General features: G+C 33.2%; 1 protein-coding gene across 3 annotated transcripts in view; it reads left to right on the top strand.

Moving 5' to 3' along the window:
* LOC149418175 (tolloid-like protein 1) overlaps positions 1-12199 on the top strand; it is a 265789-nt gene that overhangs the window by 211602 nt on the left and 41988 nt on the right. The gene's annotated exons all lie outside the window — the stretch shown is intronic.

Here is a 12199-nt window from a genome sequence, read left to right as displayed (position 1 = left end):
ATTATCGCTTAACGGGTACATCTGCGACAACAGCGAAAAACGAGCACAATGGAATTATCGTTCTCTAAATTCTTATTAAACATACTAATTTCGGTTGTCGCTGCATGGGTTCATGTGTGATTTTAAATTGTATCCCTGTGTAATGAATAAAATTATCTAAGTTTTAATTTTCTAAATTAGAAGCGATAAATATCATACCAGACAAGCGATAAAGTGCGTACAAACATAATTTTAATAATTAATATATTTTATTTGAAATGTGTATTTCTTTTGTTTAATTGTTTGACAGATCTAAATCTAATGATTTTTTAACGTTTATTATCGGTTTTCTTTCGAAAGGTACCTAATTCTGGTGCTCTCTCTAATTATTTGTCATTTTTTTTATTATATAATTATAAAGACAATTGACAATATTTGTTTTTAACAGACAACGAATGGCAGATATTTGTAAATAATTTCAGCTTCACAAATCGTACAATTAGAACATTTCTTGATTTTGACGGGTTTGCGCTTGTACAGTGTTTTCCAATAAGAGGAGTTATTTTGAATAGGAATTGGATGGTATTGATCTGGACAGCGTTTACTTTCAACAAGACGGCGCTACGTGCCACATAAGCAACGAAACCATTGATCTTTTACGATTGAATATCAAAATAACACCCCTTATTGGAAAACCCTGTATAAAGTTATGAATTCTATCAACTCCAAATGTTCAAACCATCCAAGCTTTCTTTAAAAATTCGTTCATTGGGTTAGGTTTCAACGTTTGTTTGTTCATATACGGTTTATCACAATGTAATAAATATTATATTAATGCCTCCAGGATCTCATTTATGCTTCCATTCACTATTTGTTAATTACATGCCTCACTGCTATATAGGAATCTGTAAATATATTATCAACTATAAAATACAACATCTACTATAATAATATATAACATATGGGAATATATATGCAAATACCCTATAATATTCACAATACGTCCAACTCCAGTGAAATAGTGGCAGTATCAACAACTCTGGCCGCTGGAGGCGGTAGCGTAGCGCAACTTTGACATTCCTTTTGATGGCAGCAATTGAATTTATTTAGTACTTGGTAACGGTTTTCTGCGCTTTCTAAATTTATTTAGATCTATATTGATTTAAATACATACGTAAAAATGTTCCGAAATGTAGATTCTGTGTGTGCGGTTTACAGATGTAACAATTACAAACAACAAACACAGTCGTTAGTTGGTGAAATATAATATGAGTTCGTTAAATCCTAGCAATTAAAATGTTATTGAACGCATTTACGTAAAATGTGGATTAGACCATGAAAAATATATCTACGGAAAATAAAGAATATATTTCACATAAAATTCAATAATGTATGAAAAACAACCAAGGCCCCCAACTCATTCCGCTTGAAACGTTAGTGTAGCATGTTGCCATAGAATATATGGGAAATATCAGAAGTTGGAGGTAGTATTATCATAGGGTATTTGATGTAACCTAGTTGCAACACGACAACTGTACGTGGACAACTACATTATGAACACCTATGCCTATATAACGATTTACCTGATGTATTAAAAAAAAAACTAAAAAAAATTATTTAATTTGTTTTCAATATAAACAGACTGATTGATTATTTTATAGATGATTTTCAGATACATTATCTTGTTATTTTCTATGTATTTTCAATTATTGTCAAATATTTCTAATATTTTAGAATTATACTGGATTTTTTACCTACTATTTTTAAGCAATTACAGTGTACCATTATTATTTGTAGGCATTAGTAAATAAACTAGCTCCCCAGTTAGACCCGAGAATATTTACCTACGAACTGGGTAATTAAATTAGTTGATTAATAATGTTATGTAATATATTATTCATTTGCAACTTTGCGTTATCATTAGCCAGAACTCGCCACTGGTCATAATAATACTAATTATGGTATGCAGGGTGTATCGGCAAGTACCCGACAAACTTTAACCAGCTATTCCTCAGCACATTTGGAGTAAAAAATGTTATGGGCGCTTTGCTGTCCGGTAACATTTTTTTTCCATTAAAAACAAAAAAAGGTAAAAAATCCACACTCCGTCACTGTCATTTGCATTGTTTCTCGTGTTCAACAACTGTTATTAGTAAGTTTGTCAAAAATTGTCCTCGCTCTTTTGTACACACTAAATAATAATAGTTAAAAATGAGACGAATGGTGCCGTGCCATTTCGTTGTGATTGTAAAAGCGCGCCAACGTAGGTACGTACGTACATTATTCAACAAAACTCGAACAAAATATTGCCAGACGGGTTTTCAAACTTTGAGAAAGGATAAAACATTGGTGACATGTGGTGAAAATATGAATATTAAATTTTTTATTAAAAAAAATGTTACCGGACAGCAAAGTGCCAATAACATTTGTTACTCCAAATGAGCTAAGGAATAGCTGGTTAAAGTTTGTCGGGTACGTGCCGATACACCCTGTATATTATTGTGACAATTATACTACGGTTTCAGGCTACAATTCTGTAATAAATGGATTAGACAGCATCGGTAACTCGTATGCTATGTTAGCTGATGTTATTTTCTATTGAAGTATGTAGCTGTAGTAATTAAACATTTTAACAGTGCATATTTTAGCGAGGTCAGTGCATAACCGGTATTTTATTTTTCACTTCTTTTATTAGCTTTGTACTAGTGTCTATTCTTTTTTCTTTTGTCTTGTTTACATATGTAATCTTATAATTTTTCTTTTCTTTCTTCTTTCTATATTGTACTCTGAATATTGATAACTATCGTGTATATAAATAGCACTTGTGTCGTTAATTATAAATAAATACATAAATAATTCCTTTATGTAGGTAGGTATCTTTATTTAAAAGTGCTTTTAACTTTGTAAACTGTTTGTAGTGTTTGAAAACCTTCCGTTTTTATGACCATCATATTTGGCAGCAATTCAACTACTACAAAAATCTGCCTATTTTAGAAATTTCGAAACCCTAGGAATCACAAGTTCAGAAATATTCAGCCTTTCGGTTTAGCTCTGTGTTCCTCTTGGACAAAAAGATTATAATGTTTTGGTATCTGTTATTATAAATATATCCTCCTGCCGGGAATTTATTGGATTTCAGTGTTCTTCGGGTCTCGGGAGACCACCTAACTTTGTTAATCTCAGGATTTAGGAGTTTGTTCCAAACCTGCACATATTGTTGAACCCACAAACCTTTATTAATTGCGTTGATCCTCGACTTGAAGTAAACAATCGCCTAATTGTTGTGTGAGACAAACATTTACCGGGACCCAAACTTTTTTCATTTCATTATGAAGACGGAATACTGAAAAAACGTTACCTAAAACAAAACAAAACCATGTGTTAAAACTTTACGAAAACAGTTTCCCTGTTTTAGCACAGCTTACTCTTTTGGTAAAGGTATAATATTTTAATTGTCTGAAAATCATGAGTTAGAGGGTATTTCACCAACCTTTCGATAAGCTGTCAAAAGAGATATACATAGTATTACGTATATTTCTAATTGTTTATTTATAAAATATCTTCTTCAGTCTTCGAAGCTATGAATAGTGCACGGACTGATTTATTAAAATCTGGTTAAAAACGGTATTGCAGGCCGTTTCCTGTTAAATTTTAGTACATTCGTCGAAATATGTGTTAATGCACCTGCATTATTTGCCCTGAATGTCGAAATGTGAAAATACTAGAATTTTTAAGATCACGTTTTCCGGCATCGCGTCACATTCGTGTTTTACTGAAAGTTTATTAGGTGACTTATAAATTCATTCATTAAAAGCCTGTGAGCCGGATTAGTAATAATTTGAAGAGATTCTTAATAAATTAGCAATATTTTATATCCGTAAGTTTTCTCCACGTCTTGCGCTGTATTATCAGGTAAGTTAGCCGAGTTTTCTGCTTATTGGGAATATTTATTTATTACAATGGATAGTTATCTACAGGATGGTGAAAATACTAAATATAAACATAATTTAAATAGACTCAAAATCAATGTGTAATAATCCGTAAATAGTGTGAAACCATTATTGGTATGCGCCAGTACCTCTGTTTGATTTTAATTTCCGTTCACATATTTAAATACGTCCTTAGTCTCGACGGTGGCTTCCTGAAAACTGAAAACTCACCTCCCAATAGGAAATATAGGTAGATACAGGTAAACCCTCAGCACAGATGGGTAGACGGATTCTTATTCTCCATGGAAACCATCCCGGTATAATGCGGTTTCCGTGTGCACGCGATATTACACAAGAATCATTATGTACATTCATTAGAGTATTTAGCGAACCCTTACTCAGGGTGCCATGTTGGCTACATCGACAGAGTAGTATAACATATTGAAATGGCGAAACATATACAAAGATATGTCTTCAACTGACAATACAGGACAATTATGTATAGAAATATCAACAACTACATACCATGAATTGATAAATTGAATAAATGGGGGAAATTTCTTCAAAAAATTACGAAATATCTTGTCAACTACAGATCTAAAGAGAGTATATTATGCTCTATGCCACTCTCTACTGGAATATGGAATAATAGGATGGGGCTCAGCATCATCAAACCATATTAAACTACCAAAGAAAACTCAAAATTGGATCATAAAGACCATATTAAAGCTCCCCGTAAGGACGCCAACTACTGATATTTTTAATCTGTTTGATGTTCCAAGTTTACAAAAAATCTATGCTAAAAATATTCTAGTTCATCACTTAAAAAATAAACCAGAGGCAAACCCCTCTCACGATCATAAAACCAGAGCCAAGCAAACAGACATGCTAAATATTCCTAAATGTAATTCTACCTTTGGACAAAGAAACTCTGAATTTTTAGCAATTAAATTATATAATAAACTCCCTCTCAACATCAAACAAAGGAAAACGAAAAATAACTACATTAAGGACATCAAATCTTGGCTTAAGGAAATATCGGAAGAAGAACTAGCTAATATATTAAAAACATCATGTTAATTGCTGAAAACGTATACTAACATATATAGTCCCCCTCAGCACAGGATCTCCTAGTGAGGAGGACTTCAATGATCTGTTTTAATTTTATACATATATATATTTTATTTCATGTAAAAAAAAAATGGTGAAACATCTTAAAATAAAGTATTAGTTCCGTGAACAGTAGGCTCTGCGTAATGTAGATTATTCCGATTTGACAGCGCGCCAGATCGTCAGGGGGCCTGAGCGCGCTCTGTCTGAAGAAAAAGGTACTACCAACCACGGCTACCATCTTGACATGATTAATCGGACCTGGAACACACAAACAAATTTACAGATATACGAAATGCACAGTGGTCGAGTTATAGCAAGACTTCGCGGAGTTCAGTCAATGATTAACTCTTTCTGGGATCTTTGAATATTTGCTATTAATTTAGTTCCATTATGTTTATTTATTAATTAAGGATTTAGTTTATTTACACAACCTCAGAGTTTAATTGATGGGTGTTTACACATTGTCTCACTACTCTGGAGTTTGTGATGACAAATACAATACTAAGCCCGAGTATATACTCGCCATCTTATTTGTACACAACTTCACAGTTGATATGTTTATAGTCCAGATTAATTAATTGTGTTTCCACTGAAATAAAATACAATAATTGTCCCACTAGCTCCGTATCGGTACTGAATCATGGGGTCTCCAGTTTTTGTTAATTCGGTACAGTTTCCGAGACAGTGGAACGACTGGCTAAGATAAAGGGTTATATTGTATATTTGTTGAGCTTGGAAGAGTAAATACACTATTAGGGTATCAACAAGATAAAAAATCTCGGTTTACGCGTAACCTGCCAATATTTTAAAATATCCCACTACCATCAGAGTAAGCGGAAAATGTTCCTTGTGTCGTAATTAATACGATGCTAAAATCTAATTGAATTAGGTATCCGTGTTTTAAACAAGGAATGAAGCATAGATATTTAATTCACAATTTTGAATGACAGAGAATTTGAACAATTCTTCAAATTTAAAATTAAGGACGGGTTGTTTCGGAGAATTTGAACAATTTTTCATATTTCAAAGTTAATTTTCAAGTTCTGTGAAATATTTTTCGAAGTTCTGTTATTATTTTAGTTCTGTCAAGCAACAAGTCTATAATGATATAGTAACAGAACTTGAATAAGACTTTCACGGAACCCGAAAATAAACGTTGAAATTTGATGAATTGTTCAAATTCTCCGAAACAACCCGTCCTTAATTTTCAAGTTCTGTGAACATTCTTTTCAAGTTTTGTTATTATTTCAGTTCTGTCAAGTAACTGGCCTATAATGATATAATAACAGAACTTGAATAGGACTTTCACAGAACTAGAAAATGGATGTTGAAATTTGATGAAGTTTTCAAATTCTATTAAACAACCCATGCTTAAAGGATTAGAACTGTTGATTGTATAGTATCATTTGTAGGAGAATTTGTTTTACCTTTCAAATGCATTTACATCTGGGATCGGCTATATTCCAGTGCAGTTAATTTTAGTTGTAAATTAATATTTTTTAACAGTACAAGACTTGGATCATTATGTACTAATAAGTATTCAAAAATCGTCCATGTGCAAATAAATAAAAAAAACATTCGTTTTTCAATTTCCTTTTCCCGAAATTTATGCAGACGAGTTTCGAATGAAAATCCAATATGTCGGCAGATATCTGCGTAGAACCGGTAGAAACTATTTCCATGAATTAGCGACGCAAAGTTGGTGCAAACTTTACCACGAGATAGGTGCAAACTCTCGTTGAATTTAAGCAGACAACAATTAACATTAACCGCGGGCATCCGGAGGTGGGCTGACAGACAGGGCCGCCACTGCGATACTATGAGCCACTTACATGCTATTTAAATTACTTTTAAAAATTCACGTGAAAAGATTTTTCTGCTGAAAATACGGTAACACACCAATATTTATAAATTTAAAAAAATGGTTTTATAATTTTATTAGTTTGCGCACTTTCAATGAAATATTGTTAAATAATCTGTATTATTTCTATGAACTGGAAAACTACCTTAAATCCATATTTAAATGTATTAATCGGTTATAGTTAGGTACATCCTATCACTTTTAGGTATATTATCACTTTTCAGGTTATGTAAAAAAAATGTTACCGTTTTACAGGTAAAACTGTAAAAATTTTGAAAATTACTGCGGCTTTGGAAATACATTATTTTTTTACGTAATGAATACTTAGAAATGTTCCTGTAGTGAAAAAAAATCATAGTGCAAGTGGCTCAATCTGTTTCTGAAGCCCACTTTGTTTTAACGCCTGACTCACAGTACGGCAGTTAAAAACAATGTTCCACGTTAAGATAAATGTTGATAGCTCGTGAAAATGTAGAATTTCCGGAATTAGACGAAAATTCACAAAATACGGTTTAAGCAAAATTAAAACCATTTTCAATACCAATCATTCAAGTGTGTTTGTGACAAAGCCGACATTTCACACTTAAAAAAAAACATGTTTCATTCCTCTAGTCGAAATTATTAATACCATTACTTGTCACCGCTTGCCGCCATTGTGACATGGTTCGTGTTCGGATTTCAGAATTCGAATACCAATTATTGAAGTAGCATTTTAATTAAATTTTCTTTATTCTCCATAAGAGAACGTTCAAGGATACTGCGAAAGATGGTGCGAAGGTTTTTATAAATATTATTGCAAACAATTTTGATGGACTGTAATAATACTTGTTTATGAAACTTCAATATAGGATTGGGATCAATGAATTGCCATTTTTTCCCGCTACGATGGTAGGTACAAGAGGGTATAACTCCGATCGAATATTTGAACCGAAATATTGTGACGTCATGTGTGCCCAACTATATCCACCAATGAAAAACTCTGAAAATCTATGGAATAAACTTTCAAAGTTTTTCATTGGTGTATAGTATAATAACTAGGCTCCGAATGAGAATTATTATTTTACTGTATATGTATATTGGCATATCTATGGTTTTTTAGGTCAAATTTGTTTCATATAAAAGTTGATTTACGGGTAGGTAATCTATCCACGATGTACTTTAGGCACCACAGGAAGGGAATTATTGCTAATACGATAGGATATGTTTTTGAAATAATGCGATAATTGCGAATTGGACGAGCGGCGTGCTGACCCATAAAGATTCACGCGTAGGTAGGGATATTTTTCAGGTTTTCAAGATCTTGGGTTCTCAACCTCATATATGCACTGAAGGTACACACAATATTTTTCTGACGTGTGACAAAATTCAAGCAGGTAGGCACATAACTGACGCAACTAGATACAGTTATAAATGTTCCTTGGCTACCACACCAGTGAAATACATTATAAATTAACACATGGAAATCGATACAGAAGTGTATTTATGTTTGTGTAGCAAAACTATGTTTTTAGTTTTTAAAGCTTTGATCTTCTGTACGTAATGGTTGATTAATTTGACTGCACCGTCTACCTGGAACCTCTACTTTCCATCCATGCTCATTATGTGTCCAAATCATCTACCAAGCGATGACTTCACCAAAAGAAACCCTCGTAAAATGCACGTGATTGTAAAAATTATTGGATAAATCACAGCCTCACAAGTTTTTTCTTAGGCTAGAAATAGTGCCATACGTACGTCGGTTATTTGCGGTAATACGAGTATATAGGTAATCGACCACGAGTCATCGGTCCAGCTCGTCAGTGCCACGTCGTCATCCAACCATCGGTACGCGTTCCACTATATCCAAACATTTAATTAGGTTACCATATATGCTTTGAAGAATAGTCCAAATAACATATGAAACAGGTAAATACGTCGTAGCGATCTATTTTCTAATGAATACTGCACTAATTTACACAATGCACTTCAGTTTATCCTTTGATAGCTGCCCCACCATCAACCGTCAAGATTGGTATCAGAATTTCTTTGTGGAGTGCTTCCTTTGACAACCATTACTAGCGACTATCGACTATTGCATTCGTTCCTCCGATAATTGAATTTCCTGCATTCTCCTTTCTGTCGATGTCATATCAATCTTCCCTCTTCTTTACTCTCGCGAACATAGTTCTTCCTAAGTAGGGTAACAGTGGGGCTAGCGGATATGAACTGAGCAAAGGACTTGTCAGCTATTTACCAGGAGCTGCCATCTTACTTCTGCTTTGTACTTGAAGAGGGAATATCTTACGCTGAGAATACAAACAATAACCGCTCAAAATGGGGAAATCTGCGTGAATTGAGTTGTTTTATTTACAAGAAGGGATTATTATATTTTTGTCGTAGATTTTTTTAATAACCGATTCAGACGGATGGACTTTTAAGTTACATTTTACAAATAAATTATGTTCCTCCGGCCCTCTGCCACATAATTCGTAACATTAAATTGTTATGTATTCATGGGGCTGATGAACGCGTTAGGGGGGAAACTGTTGTGTCAGTTGTTATATCTGCCTTTACTTATGCAGACTTCGGGTGTTGGGAACTCTTTAAAACAGTAAAAGGTTCTAAATATAATTGCGTTTATTTACGTTACAATAACCTGTCTGGTCAACTACACTGTTCGTTACCCGAGGGTAGGTAAATCTCTGAGCCTCCAGAGGCTTGCACCGTCCGAAAATATCTCTCGCAAGTACCTGCTATACTAGCGACATCTGGCTGGGCCCTGGCGGAAGCTTTATGTCTACCGCCATCTATCGATTAACTACTCAACCTAATTACCATATATCACATTTATTATGAACATAAACAAAAACTTAAAGAACCACTTAATTTTGCAGAGGAAAAAATAATTAAATAAAAACAAACTTTTTAGGAAAATGCTTAAGGATGTACTTAATTGACGAAGGCTGGGTTCAATTCCTTCCATGCAAGTCAAGGTCATTAAAAGCTTCGAACCTTTTTCTGTTTGTGAGAACTGTTCTAGTGACGTAGGTGCCTGAAATTTTATAAAGTAAATGTCTGTTTTTTCCACGCGTAGGCGCGGATTTATTACGGACTTTTCGCGAATGCAGTGGTTGTTTGTTTAATTTTATAAATATAATTTTTTTCTAATTTTTTCTTAATTCCATACATTAATGATTATACTACCGAATAAAGAAACAATGTTATTTTTAGCATTTTCTTTGTAATAAATGTATCAGTAAAACCCAGTAGCATGTCCGTTTGTCCCACCGTTACCCAACACAAACTAATCCACTTTCTCCAAGAATTCACGGCGGTTAAACATTATATAAAGGAACCACGTGAAATGTTTATCGCGAGTAGAGTTTATAAACGATCATCTCAAAAATTGTATACATAATTTAAACCTTCCACAGTTAGAAAGAAGAATCTTTATCGAAAATGAGAAGAACAAAAAATTCACAGTGAAGCGAACGATATGATCTGACATGATTTGCACACGGTGAATGGATTGCGCTAGCGAGAGATGATTAATGATTTTTATGGCCAGAATTGGATAGTATTGATCTGAACAACGTTTACTCTCAACAAGACGGCGCTACGTGCCACACAAGCAACGAAACCATTGATCTTTTACGATTGAAAATCAAAATAACACCTCTTATTGGAAAATCCTGTATTTACGGTTCCATGCCAATTCAACACACCTTTAAAAAGTGATATAAAGTCATTAAAAACGATGAAAAAAATATTTTTAACCTAACCTAACCTAACCTACTTAACCCAGTTAATAAAGTTTTTGTTTCATCACTTTCCATGACTTTATATAACTTTTTAAAGATGTGATGAATTAAATGATTTATCCGGTCACCGTATTTACGATTATTTCAGGGAAAATCCTACATAATATGTTTATAATTACTTATGTTTTACTGTTTATATTATCTATACTACTAAATTTTAATAGCATGTAATAAATGAAATCCTCAACACGGGAGATCCCAATGAGAATATTATTATCTCTGTTTGATACAAAAAAGGAATATAATAAAACATTTATTATTATTTTCATCATATCATCATGCTACGAAGCTTTTTTTATATTGATTCAATTAGCTGTCAAACAAAAATACCAAACATTATTTGTTTTATATTTTTCTATTGAATCAAAGTCGGGCTCCAACTGCTGTAATAAACAAAATACATCACTAACAGTTAGTATCAACAAACACGGAGAAAAAAATATGTTTATTAAAATTTTGTTAAAAACGGGATTGCAGGCCGTTTCCTAATAAACTTTTTGTACATTCATAATATATCGGAACACGTGATCATATACCTGATGACAATGACGAAATGCGAAAGGTTTACAATTTTAGACATTGCCATAGCACATCTGTGTTTTACTGATAATTCGTTAAAGGCATCCAATCACGTTTTTGGGGAGATTTTTAATAAATTTACAATAATAACGAGGAACTGGTTAATTAATATTGCTGATTATTTACAAAAGAAAACCACTTCAATGACGTAAAGTCTAAAATTACACTTTGACTAAGTTCCAATAAACCTGACGAAGCCAGAACTTCTCGAATAACTTGGCAAGTTTCTACTCAGAGTGGGTAACGAGTTATAAAGCAATATAGCCCACGTTACTGGATTAGTAGGTATAATTATGCCATCCGGTATCATCCACTCATTCCACTAATAAATTAGTATTTATTTATTCATTCCGTTCCCGAATTCGTGACAAAGATCTTGGTTGACTATATTTCGAAAATTTAAATGAAGTTGGATCAAAGTTGATCAATTCAAGATACCCGGAGGAATTAGGATACTTTTACGAGATAGCAAAGTTGTTAATTTGCATTTGTGATTAGAGATTTTGTAAAAAAAAAAGTTGAAGGTTCTGATTACCAAAATACAAATAATAAGAAATATGTATTATTCTCTATCCATTGAGGTTAAACACTAAAACGGTGATATTATGCAAACTTAACCAATAATAATGTTTAACTGCAATATTTCAGTGGTATGCAGTTTCCTGGTTAGATTTTCGTGCGACAAATTAAAAATGTGGTTATTAAAATTAAAAACAAAAAAATCATACGTTAGTTTTTGAATGATTTTTTTTTAATGTTAATACCACACAAGAATTAACTGATCTTAAGTAGGACCATGAAATCCCCATTTGGGGTATGAATGAGACTGGAGAGAGAGGATCAGGGAGAGGAAAGTTGAGAAGTACCTGGATAATCAGATCTGCTCACTAAACACGCCTAAAGCCACTTCGAGCAACCTTCCTATTCCGAATTGTGAT

The sequence above is a fragment of the Hesperophylax consimilis genome, chromosome 14 (assembly GCF_061612785.1).
Source record: "Hesperophylax consimilis isolate HC1 chromosome 14, BYU_Hcon_1.0, whole genome shotgun sequence".
Taxonomy (NCBI): Eukaryota; Metazoa; Arthropoda; class Insecta; order Trichoptera; family Limnephilidae; genus Hesperophylax; species Hesperophylax consimilis.
The sequence above is the reverse complement of the archived record's forward strand: the minus strand, read 5'-3'. Positions and strand labels throughout refer to the sequence as shown.